The sequence below is a fragment of the Haemaphysalis longicornis genome, unplaced genomic scaffold (assembly GCF_048455015.1).
Source record: "Haemaphysalis longicornis isolate Haplotype H1 unplaced genomic scaffold, Haemaphysalis longicornis Haplotype H1 scaffold_1, whole genome shotgun sequence".
NCBI classification, from domain to species: Eukaryota; Metazoa; Arthropoda; class Arachnida; order Ixodida; family Ixodidae; genus Haemaphysalis; species Haemaphysalis longicornis.
The window spans coordinates 467365777-467377225 of record NW_027526203.1 but is presented as its reverse complement, the minus strand read 5'-3'; positions in this window follow the sequence as shown (position 1 = coordinate 467377225).

Sequence of the window (11449 nt, the reverse complement as noted above, 5' to 3'; positions counted from 1 at the left end):
CTGTTACGCGTTGCGAAAGATCGTGTCAAGCTGCACCTGTCTGCCACAGCTATTTGGGCTTTGACGTTTTTTTTTTTTTTTCATCTTGTCTTTTTTTGCTGTAAACAACATGTGAGTATATATTCGAGCGTGCTATAACAAGACTCTTTAATCTTTCTTTTTCCAAATCGAAAAATTGCGTACGGTCGGCATTGCAACATGGGTCCCATTGATTCCGTCGCGATAGGTACGGAGCTCAGAGATGAAAATAGCATGCCTCGTCGGCGGTTGAAGTCATTGAGCAACGCTAGACGGCATTGTTATACGCTGGTAGGTGGAACTTTGTTCCCCATTCAAATCCCGAATTTCATCTGATGCAAGCGATCGAACAAGTAGTATCGCAGTCATACAAGGGCCCCCAAGGAATAAGTATATAAAAATACATCATGCGTCGTGCTTGCGAAAACAGTGGCTGTGGACGTCTCAAAAGCCAAAGGAAGAGTCGGTAGTATTTTGGACTGTATCAGCAACGACGAATGCGGAGACACCTCAACTAACCTAGGTTGCATTGCGTTCGCTTCTTTTTTTGTTCTGTTTCGGAGGAGGAGATGAGAGGGAACGGGTCTTTCTGCCCCCTCTGGTGAATGCGAAGGAGGGTAGCGTTCTGTACCACTTCGTTGCGAGTTTGATCTAGGACCTTTGATTGATTGATTGGGGGGGGGGGGGGGGGGGGGGGGGGGCGGGTTAACGCGGCGACGCAACGCAGGCGTTGAGGCGCGCCGTAGTGAAGGGCTCCGAATTAATTTTGACCGCCTGGGGATCTTTAACGTGCGCCGAAATATCAAACACAATCTAAAAAATCGGTGCAGGTGGGCTTCACGACAACGCCCCAGAACGACCATTCAGCGTGCTTAATTGTGCGAATTTGGCGAATGACGAGGCCCAGCATGCGATTAAAGTAAAAACTAGGATCTGCGCTGTGACAACTGCGCAAGGCGTGCGTGTGCGCTGTTGTCAAGGCGTGCGTGTGCGCTGTTGTCCCAGCGCACACGCACGCCTTGCGCAGTTGTCCCAGCGCAGCTCCCAGCTTTTACTTAAATCGCATGCTGGGCCTCGTCATCCACCAAATTCGCGCATTTAAGCACGGTGAGTGGTTGTTCGGGGGCTTTGTCGTGAAGCCCACCTGCACCGATTTCGTAGAGTACACACGGGCGTTTTTGCTTTTCGCCTCCATCAGAAAAGCGGCCGCCGTGGCAGAGAATCGAACCCGCGACCTCGTGCTCAGCAGTACAATGCCTTAGCCACTGAGCCAACGTGGCGGGTTGATCTAGGACCTCTATGTCTGCATTGGAAGCATCTTTAGAAACTTAAAGAGTAGGTGTCATTCGCCATTGATCACCTCTATGCCGCCTTGCGGCGCACCGCCAAAGTTATTTGAACTCCGTCGATAAAAGTTGTGACATTTGGCATTGCGGCCTGCGAACGTTGATTCTTTTGCAATGGCTTGTATCGATTCGGGGGAATTCTGAAATCGCAGTGGTTGCAAATGGTGGTTTGGCTTCGTGTGAATTTAGGATGGACAATAAAGTCAGTAGAGGATTAGCGTGGCTTGCTGCTTGGTAAGGTTTTGAGGGGGAAAAGCCAATGGAAGAATTGTGGGTAGTGCTGTGTATTTGGTTGGTCAAGGTGGTGAGTGTTGAATATGCAGTCCCAAATTCAATTCTCTAAACACCCCGTATTAAGACCTTGTCTTCTTTATCAGGTGGGGTGATTTCTAGGTGGAAGAAAAATTGAAGCCGTTCCACTCAATGTGAAAGCTGTCGGAAGTGCAGAGTAGTGATTCGCCATAATGGGCTGTGCCGCCGTTATCCGCTTACTGCTACCACCCCATGCAATTCCAATTTCCCGCCTTCGCAGTGCTCACGCGCCCCCTGCCTGAAACTGCGCCAGCGGGAGTTGTGTTCTCTTTGTGCTTTTCTCCCCGCTCGTGCCGGCGTTGCACTGTCACATTTTGCGTTTACTATCGTAAAAACCAACCCAACGGGCGTCCTTAACTAAAGGAACGCGGGCGCTGCCGGTCAATTACGTATATTTTAAATGCAGAGCATTTCTTAGCCTCGCCTCTTCCTGCGTCGGACGGCGTCCACAGCTCCGCGTCCGCAGCAGGTGCGCGCATGCGTCGTAGTCAGCCCGTTCGCTCGTCACCCCCGGAACGCTCCGTCGCGGTCTCGGCCACGGCCGGGCTGGAGGAGCGGCGGCGCGCACTTTCATATGAAAGTGCGTGCTCACCGCTCCTCCAGCCCGGCCGTGTCTCGCGTAACAGGTGCGTGATAGCAGCGCGGTGGGGCGTAGAAGAGCGCGCGCTGCTTGCGCATGCGCGCTCTCCCCCCCCGTACCGCTCTCCCTCTACTGCGCGCGCTGCAAATATAAAGCCGCTAGCGGTCGCTCGTGCTTCAGTCACTGCGTTGCTCCTTCCTTCCTTGGTTGACCCTCACTCCCATGTTTACACGTGTCTGCTACTCCAGCATCACGGAAGAAGCGATGGAAGCAACACTGCCTTCAACCAGTACTGAGGCCCCAATGCTCTGCATTTACTCGCGTTCCCCTCGCGGGAAGGCGCGGGAATTTTTTTTCCCTCAAATGTACCTATAGTTTTCTTAGCGCTAAACAACGGGAAGATGTATGACAAGCGTCAGATGTATGATCGCATAAAGCCCGCGACAGTTGTTCTGCTCGAAGACCCCAACAAGCCCAGACTTCTTTGGAGCCTCGCTCGCATCGAACAGATTCAGCCAGGTCGCGATCAAAAAGTGCGCTCGTGCACCATTCGCCTTCCAAGTGGACTCGTGAGAAGGCGGCCCGTCCAGCGTCTTTACCCTTTGGAAGCAGACTTACCTCCCAATTTCGGTGGCCGGGAAGATGTAGAATCTTCTGAAGCGTTGATACACAGCCCCATCGCCATCGACAGCCATTGGCCTTCGGCTGCGAACCATCTTCACAAACTGAGGCCAGTCTCCCTTGACTGCCATTCACCTTTACAGACCAACCTGTGGCTGCAGGCGATCGCGCGTCCCCCGTACAAGCCGAGAACCTATACGGGCATTAGGGAGTCGCTCTCATCTGCCGCCACGAAGGGCCCGTGTGGACGATTTGGCTTCACGGTTTGCCTGCTTCCGCTGCGGTCACGCGCAGCCGATCCACCAACTGCCCCCCAAGAGCAGGGCAACTGAGCGCACTATGGGATGCACGATGATGCAAGACCTCTTGCGACCACCAGGGTCAGCATGCAAGCAAGACACTGCACTTGAAATGCAAGCAAGTCTCCTTTGAGCTACTGGCCCCCGACAGGCACTACGCTTCTGAGCGCCCAAAACTTTGTCGAGGCGGCAGGACACAGGACTTGTATGTGTTTTTCGGGCGCAGCAGGACTTCATACTCGTGTTTATATGGTGAATCCAGGCTGGTGCTTTGCAAGCGATTTTTTGGCATCGGTTTTCTGCCGCCACTTTTCCGGTGTCACTTTAATGGCGTCCTTTTTTGCAGCTGCTTACAGCTCCCAGGGATAGTAGCACTGAAGAAAAATTGCGCCCAGCGAATTTCTGTTGACTGTCCATGTGCTGAGATTAGCATGGTTCTGGTTGTGGGCCATATATGTGTTGAGGAATTGAATTCACTCCAGAAACCCGGTCTGTCATCTTCTTCCACCATGATGAGTACCTTTACGCGATTTAACAATAAATGCTCCACACCCCGCGAGCAACCATCGCAGGGATACCCTAGAATTTTCTTTTTGTTCACAACAACGGCTCTCTCTTGTTCTTTTTGCTGCTAGGCGCATGGGCAAGCTTCAAAACGTCTGCTCGCTAAGTTCCGCTGAAATGCATAACCTCAGTAAAATGAACTACGAAACCTAACGTTAATTCTTTTTATTTCCCCTCTCTGCTCGAGCATTTATGATAATCGCTTTTAGCTGTGCTTCACAGAAAGCCTGTGAGCTACAGCTACCTCTCGTTAAGCGAAGAGCAATAAACAGACAAACAGACCTAATTTGAGGGACACATGGTGTGTAAACAGACTTTTAAAAATTGAGTAAGTTGAAAGTGATTGGACGGGTGTTGCCGGCGTACGTATGCCGAAAGTTGCTTTAGCGAGAAATTATTAGTGAGCAGCGTATAGATTGTGAAAAATATGGAAAACGTACTAATTCCCGCGTACAAATGCTTAATATTCACGAGCGCAGCTGCACTAATTCAAAACTCCTCTCTTGCATCTGAATTTAAATGGATCGTAACATAATAAATACAAAGCCACTCGTTCGGCACTCGAAGCGATCAACCGAAAACGAACAAGAGCCTCCTCAACAGTAACAGAAAAGGCATCGCATATCAATTCGTGCAACAAAGAGCAAACAGAAGGAAGAGAATTGAAACGATAGGATGCCGCACGGCCGTGTACAACGGCGGATATGGGATGAGACCCCGGAGGGAACATGGGGACATCGGCCAGGAGCGCACCGAGGCATGAACTACGAAAGCTATACGGGAACCAACAAAATACTCGGGGTGCCAAGTGGGAGCGAAACGGGGGAAACCCGATGCCGCGCCCAGGGTGAGCGAACAACACGATCGCGGTTCGAAGCAGCAAGAGGCGCGGTCGGAGGCGCCCGTAGCGAGGAATTTGCCTCCCAAGGGTGCGATGCCAGATATCGATGCTGAGCGGGTCAAACACGCAGGGCCGCGGCTAAAATACACAATTCAGAGCACAGCGCGAAGCGGGAGAAAACAGTATCCGGCCTACGCGGCGGTACACACGCACACGTTGCACCACGAGCCGTGTATGCTTTTGTAGTGCTTCCACGCAGGCTGGCTTGTGTTACGACAAACGCGTCGGCCGGTGGAAGCCTTCGAGCAGGGAATGAGGGGATTTCGGCCTGTCGTGGGCCCGTGGGGAATTGTTCGTCCTTCCCGTTTCCGGACCCACCTCTACAGGCTGCGTTTGGTTTACATGCACTGAATACGTTTTTGAGCCCTGGTTCCGATTGGAAGCCGAAAGGCACGCGCTTTATATTGCCTTCTTTGTGAGCAACTTATTACACGAAACAACATCCGTAGAAACATTGGGCAAATATTCTGGGCTTGATTTCAATATGAAAACACTTGACTCACATTACGCGGTGATGACATCTTCTTCCACCTTATATACGTAAATTGCGTCGTCATGCCAGCGCCGTCGGCCGCGGAGGAATTGTGGTTGAACCTCCGCCCACATGATTTTGAGGATTCCCTAATTATACAACAAAGCTGAGTTCACTTAGAATTAAGCAGTTCAATTTTATTTCGTTGCAACAGCTAATTTCGAGAATTTCGAAACACAAAAAGCAATGAGAATAAAATGTATGTTGTCCGCGTTATGGCAACTAGCAGTTAAGCTCCTAAAGGGACACTGAAGTGAATTTGTCAAGCTCCTGTTTTTTCTTGCACTGCGTAGACTGGCTGTAACGAACACACTTTTAACCATTTATCCGGTCGATAAGGCGGCATCGATTTTACAAAGTCCGAAAGAAGAAAAACTACCATGCGTGGTCTGCGGCGGCCGTACCAACTAAAGCAGGGACGTCTACATGTATAAGGTGATACGTGATTGGGCTATGTCCAATATTACCATTTACAGCAGTCTCGGTTAGAGTCCTATGAAAGAACATGGTTGGTATCCGACGTTACCGTTGGCTGGGCATTCTCGATATCTCAGTAATCGGCATACCGCGTTTCTGCCATATTGTTGGCTGCGAAATGCGTCAGATAAGCCTACCAGCATGGCTTGGAATCGCAACAATCACAAGACGAGGCGTACGCAATGGATGAACGCCCTCCGCGTCACTGCGGAGCATACGTCTCATGTATTTTCATTAACATATATAATAAATATTTTTACCACCACCCAGCCCGCACCTTTGGAGCTTGCCTTCCTCGAGCCTGTATCGTAAGAGGCGTGTTCGCGCCAGGCTAATGGTCGGCCGATTCGTGACTGTTCCCGCAAGCTGTCGGTGCTTATGGTAACACCACGCCAACGCAAACTCTCCAGCGCGTCAGTGTCAGTCTGCACGTGTTCTGCGAACTCGCTCGTGAATCAAAGAATGTTACAGCGCAAAAATGGCGAATTTAGTATAGAAAACATCGCCCAAACGCAAATAAATCAACCTAAAAAAACATGCGATATCGGGGATTCTAAACCGCATACCTAACGCTCCAGCCCACTTGGCCAAAAGGCAGTGGGGCTAGGGGCGGAAATATACAGTATATTGTGACGTTCGTACATTGATACCGGCAGCCGACAGCGTTCACTGAAACCCGGAAAGCCGACGTGTGTCTCACCTCGCGTTCGAGCTTCTTTCTTTCGAGGTTTTGAGGGGGAGGGGGGGGGGGCGGGGGAGAGAGGAGAAAGGGACCCGAAACTGTCTGACTTTGCTTGTCGACATCTCATCAGGTCCGAGGGGAGAGGGGGGGAGGGCATTGAAAGATTTGAAGGAAGTGTGGGAGGCGGGGAGGTTGTTGTGATTTTAATCAGAGAGAGAGTTTGAATTGGAGGGCGGCCACCAGTATAGGTGTGCACGCGGGGGGATAGTGCCGTGTAAATAGAGGTGCCTATGAGGCGGGTAAAGAAACAACGGCGTCAGTAGTTAAAGAGGGTGGGCGGGAGTTGGCTTATGAGAGCACCTCGGCCCCGGCTTGCGTGGCACAGTTGCCTTGCGAGCGGGCCGTCGCAGTTGTCCTGCGGGCGCATCGGCGCCGGTGTCTTGCGAGTGTGCCGGCGCAGTTGTTCAGCGAGCGTGCAGGCGCAGGAGTCTTGCGAGCGTGATGGGGGCGGCTGGAAGGGGGGGGGGGGGGGGGGCGAGTTGCCCAGGGCCGTTGTTGTTGCGGTGAGGAGCGGCTGTAGGCAGTCTCGTAAACCGCACAGCACAGCACGAGCACCAGGGGAAGAAAAAAGGGGAAAAAAATGAAGGTAAAAGAATAAAAATAGTTGTTCAGCGAGCGTGCAGGCGCAGGAGTCTTGCGAGCTTCGAGCAATGATCGTTTTTGGGTGACACCACCATGCTGACCCCCCGACGCCCGGTGGAGGCGTCGCGCATGCGTGCGGAGCGCGCAACGAACGGCCGGCCGCCAGTTCCCCGTACCACCACCCGGCGCTGCCTTCCCTTCACGCACCGGCGGAGGCATAACAAGGACCGCACGTCCCTCCTTCACTTTCGCCACCCGCCGCCGTCGGAGAGCCGCCGTAGGAGACATCCGAAAGCCCGCTCCCGTTTCCTGGCCGAGATCGAGAAGACGGTATCGCTGCCTCCCTCGGACCTACCTACACAAACCAGCGAGCCCGCAGCAGCACCTTGAGTTCGCCCCCACGGCCCTGCAGCGTGCGTGGACACCACCGTGCCTTGGAACGAATGTCCTGACATCCCCGGGACAACAGAGCGAGCGCACCACGTGCACTCCGGTCCCAGGACGAAAGGCCCCGTCCCCGAGGTCCAGTCGCCTTCGTCTTCCTGGTCCGCTTCTACAAGACAGCATCTCGCCGCGTGAGCGCGTCGGCACCAACCCAACTTCATTGTTAATTAAATTGTTTCTTTACCCAAACCCGTGTTGCCTGTTTTCCCATCAACTCTGTGTGGACCCACCTAGTTGGCAGCGTGACGTTATCCCCCTATAGGGGACGTCACAATATAACGTATAGCCAGTTTACATTTCCATTTAGTTTTAGCACGCCAAACAGCCAAGCCTCCCCCAAATTTTCACAAATACCTCGCCTCTAGCGACTGCATTCATTAGGCGGAAAAGCGTTCGCAGACGTATGGTCGTTCTGCTCACCACTGTGCTAGTTCACCCAGCGCAAAAAGTTCTTCCCGCGTTTTGGATTTCCGCTGTACAATAAAAGTTTCGGTTGATTTTAACTCCTCAGTACCTATTTTAACTTCGCTGACTCTTCTTTCGCCTTCAAGTGCCCTTAGATTTTTCTATTCGTGTACCAGTAAGCGAAGCATCGCATGTGAATTTTTGTGGAGCGACCTGAACTTAGAGCCTCAAAAAACTAACAAAATAAAGGCCCATTCTTACAGGCAGAAACATGTCGTGGCTTAGTTTCAAGAGAGCGAACGAATTGTGACGACCCGCCGGCGGGCGGCCGACTAAACGCCTGGCCGCTGATTCTGTCCGAGGGTCGGCGAGCCGTGAAGTAGCGCAGTCAAGCCAAGCCATCTTGTTTTGACTTATACGAAACGTCATAGGAAATAGGCACGGAGGACGCGGAGAGGAGGGCAGCATTTTCGAATTGATTTCTCTACCGAATAAACTTGCGTAAATGCAGCGAGAGTGGACGAAACATGGCCTAGAGATAGACTACAGTTTGCGCTAGTAATTCCGCAATGTTTACAAATTACTTCAGTGTCCCGTTAATTGCTTGGGCACTAAAACGTGTTCCATTTTGTCAGACTCCCGAAGGAAATATAACTAATATAAGTACTGTGTGAGCACGAAGAAAGTAAAAAAAATAAGGTTGATTCCTCTGTCATAGGACTCTTTCGAAAGACCATAGACCTCTGTCATAGGACTCTTTTTACGAAAGTAAAACACTTTCGTGTTTTACTTTCGTAAAACACGAAAGTGAAATGTACAGGGAAATATGCAGCTGAGCGTGATTTGTGGGTCGGCGGCTGTCCTGTGAGTGTGCTTGGCGAGTCTCTTCGGCAAAGGTGTACTGGCGTCATTTCCGTGACGGATATGACGTCAGTGAAATCTTGGTCTACCCCGGTATAAAGCACTTCCGTGTTAAAATATAAAACCCGAAAACAAACAACCCTAACGTACTCTGGTTCTAAAGGTTGCTTCCCCGCAAGAAGAGCCTATGTGCAGGGGTGCACCCTTTAGAGGCCACTTGCTTTGTTGTACTGGCGTCACTTCCGTGGCGGATATGACGTCACTCAAATGTCTGTATACCCCGTAATAAAACACTTTCGTGCTAAAAATAAAACAATGCGTTACCCTTTCAACCCTGATATTTATTTCAAGAAAAACAATGTTTTCTGTGTTTTATTATTGGGAGTTATTCTGTGTTATTGGGAGTGTGGATAAACGAAGGGGATAACTACTTAAGAACTCGCGAGGAGCAACTTAAGGTTAAGGGAAAGTGAAACGCAGCTATAATGAAGCATACAGCTCTGTGGGGGTATAACAAATATGAAGTAAAAGAGGGATGTGGAAAGGAGTAATGGTTCCTGGTCTCACGTTTGCGAATGCTGTACTCTGCTTAAAATCAGAGGTTCTATCAGGCCTTGAAGTAAACCAGAGAACGGTAGGACGTTTGGCCTTTGGCGCACATGGAAAAACAACTAACGAAGCAGTTCAGGGAGATATGGGCTGGGCATCGTTTGAAGTTAGAGAAGCTCAGAGTAAAATATGCTTTGAGATGAGCTTGAGGGCAATGGAACAACGAAGGTGGGCAGCTAAGGTTTTTAGGTACCTATACTTGAAAAGCGTGGACACGCAGTGGTTAAGAAAGATTAGAAGGCTAACGATGAAATACGGAAAGAACAGTGGAGAATCCAAAACAGCCAAGGTAACCAAAAAAGAGGCAAGGCAGATTGAAACGAATAAATGGAGGGAAAAAATGGAAGCTAAAACGTCGTTAGAGATGTACAGGGCTGAGAAATTGAACATCAGAAAGGAAAATTTCTATGATAATTCCTAGGGCAGTGCTTTGCTTTTTGAGGCTAGAGCAGGTTGCCTGCGAACTAAAAGTTTTGTGGGGAAGTATTCACAAAATGATGGGGTATGCGGGGTCTGCGGAAAAGAAACAGAAAGTATGGGGCACATAGTGTTATAATGTGAGGGTATCCATCCAAATCTACATGAAGGGAATATTGGGCTTTCAGAAGCCCTAGGATTTAAGGGCATCACAGAGGAAGTTAACTTCGAGGCTGTCGAGGGGACAAAAAGAAGATTAGAATGCTGGTGGACGAAAAGCAGAGAGGGGAATATTGCCTAGGACAGTTACCACCTGTAACACGGAAAAAAAGTATTACGGGCCTAATAAGCTTTAGTGCCTGCCCTAAGCAGCGCTAGTATTAAACCAAGAGTGTAAAACATGATTATATTAGTCCTTATTGGTAAGATGACATGTCATCACCCCGCTTCAAAGGGGAGACCAATAGCAATCATCATCATCATCATTAAATTTTAGGCCCCCATTAGCCCAAAAACGAGAAATAGCGCTGGTAGTGCAAGTATTAGCTGATTTATTAATGAGGCAATTGAACATCTGGCAATTAAAAATTATATTGAGAAGAAACAGCTTTTTTGCATGTTTTCCTAAACGGTATGACCTCATGAGCCAACAAACAAATAATGAGCTTCGTATCCCACGTATTTATAGATTTACAAGCTTGTAAATAAAACTAGTACCTCCGTTTTTTAGCGCCAATGTCGGAATTTTGTCTTCAGCGTATACTACAGCTTCGTCTTCTTTGCAGCTTGTTGCTGTGTTAAAACGCAACAAAGGTGATGTCTATCGTAATAGGCACCATTGGAGAACAATTCCCCAGAAAACTAGCTATTTTAGTTCCCTTCTTTATTCGCTAGAGAAACGTTTATGTGATGGCACCAATTGACACAACCAGGGCCGTAAGGAAAGGGTTAATGGGCGTTTAAAGTATTAAAAATACGGGGAATTTCCGACATTCTTCGGGGGGGGAGAGAGAGAGAGAGAGAGAGAGAGAGAGAGAGAGAGAGAGAGAGAGAGAGAGAGAGAGAGAGAGAGAGAGAGAGAGAGAGAGAGAGAGAGAGAGAGAGAGAGAGAGAGAGAGAGAGAGAGAGAGAGAAAGCTTTATTATATTTTTTGGGTATTGAGCTGTGGTGGGTGCCCCTAGTCCAGGGCCCCTGTCTCCAGGCCACCGGTGGCTGCTTTGTTCGGCGAGAGACAGCGCCTAACTCCACTGCCCCTCCGTGAGAGGGTGTTTGTGAATTAGGTCGCACCCTGCTGCCGTATGGTAGACGGTAGCTAGTTGGTTGCACTTCGGGCACAGTTTGGGGTATTGGGTTGGATAAAGTTTGTGTAGTCGGAAGAGGCGGGGGAAGGTGTTCGTTTCAATTGTGCGGAGGGCTGTTTGATTCTGTATTTGAAACTTAGGATGAGGAGGTGGGAATTTAATTCGGGTTGCTTTGTAGTAGCTTAGGATTTCAAAATATATGGGCATAACGGGACTTGAAAAATCTCCTTGGGGGCTGTCAGCTCGGGGAAGGAAGGCCCGAGCCCAGGCGTGGGCCTGTTGATTGCCCTCTAGAGTTTCATTGCCACGGGCTTCTATGGTTTTGAATATTTAACTATGTGCGGAACGGACGGCTACAATCAGAATTGGGGAAATACGCACAGACACACACAAAGCACCGAACAAAGTCACACCACAGGGCTCGGCAATATCTCCAAT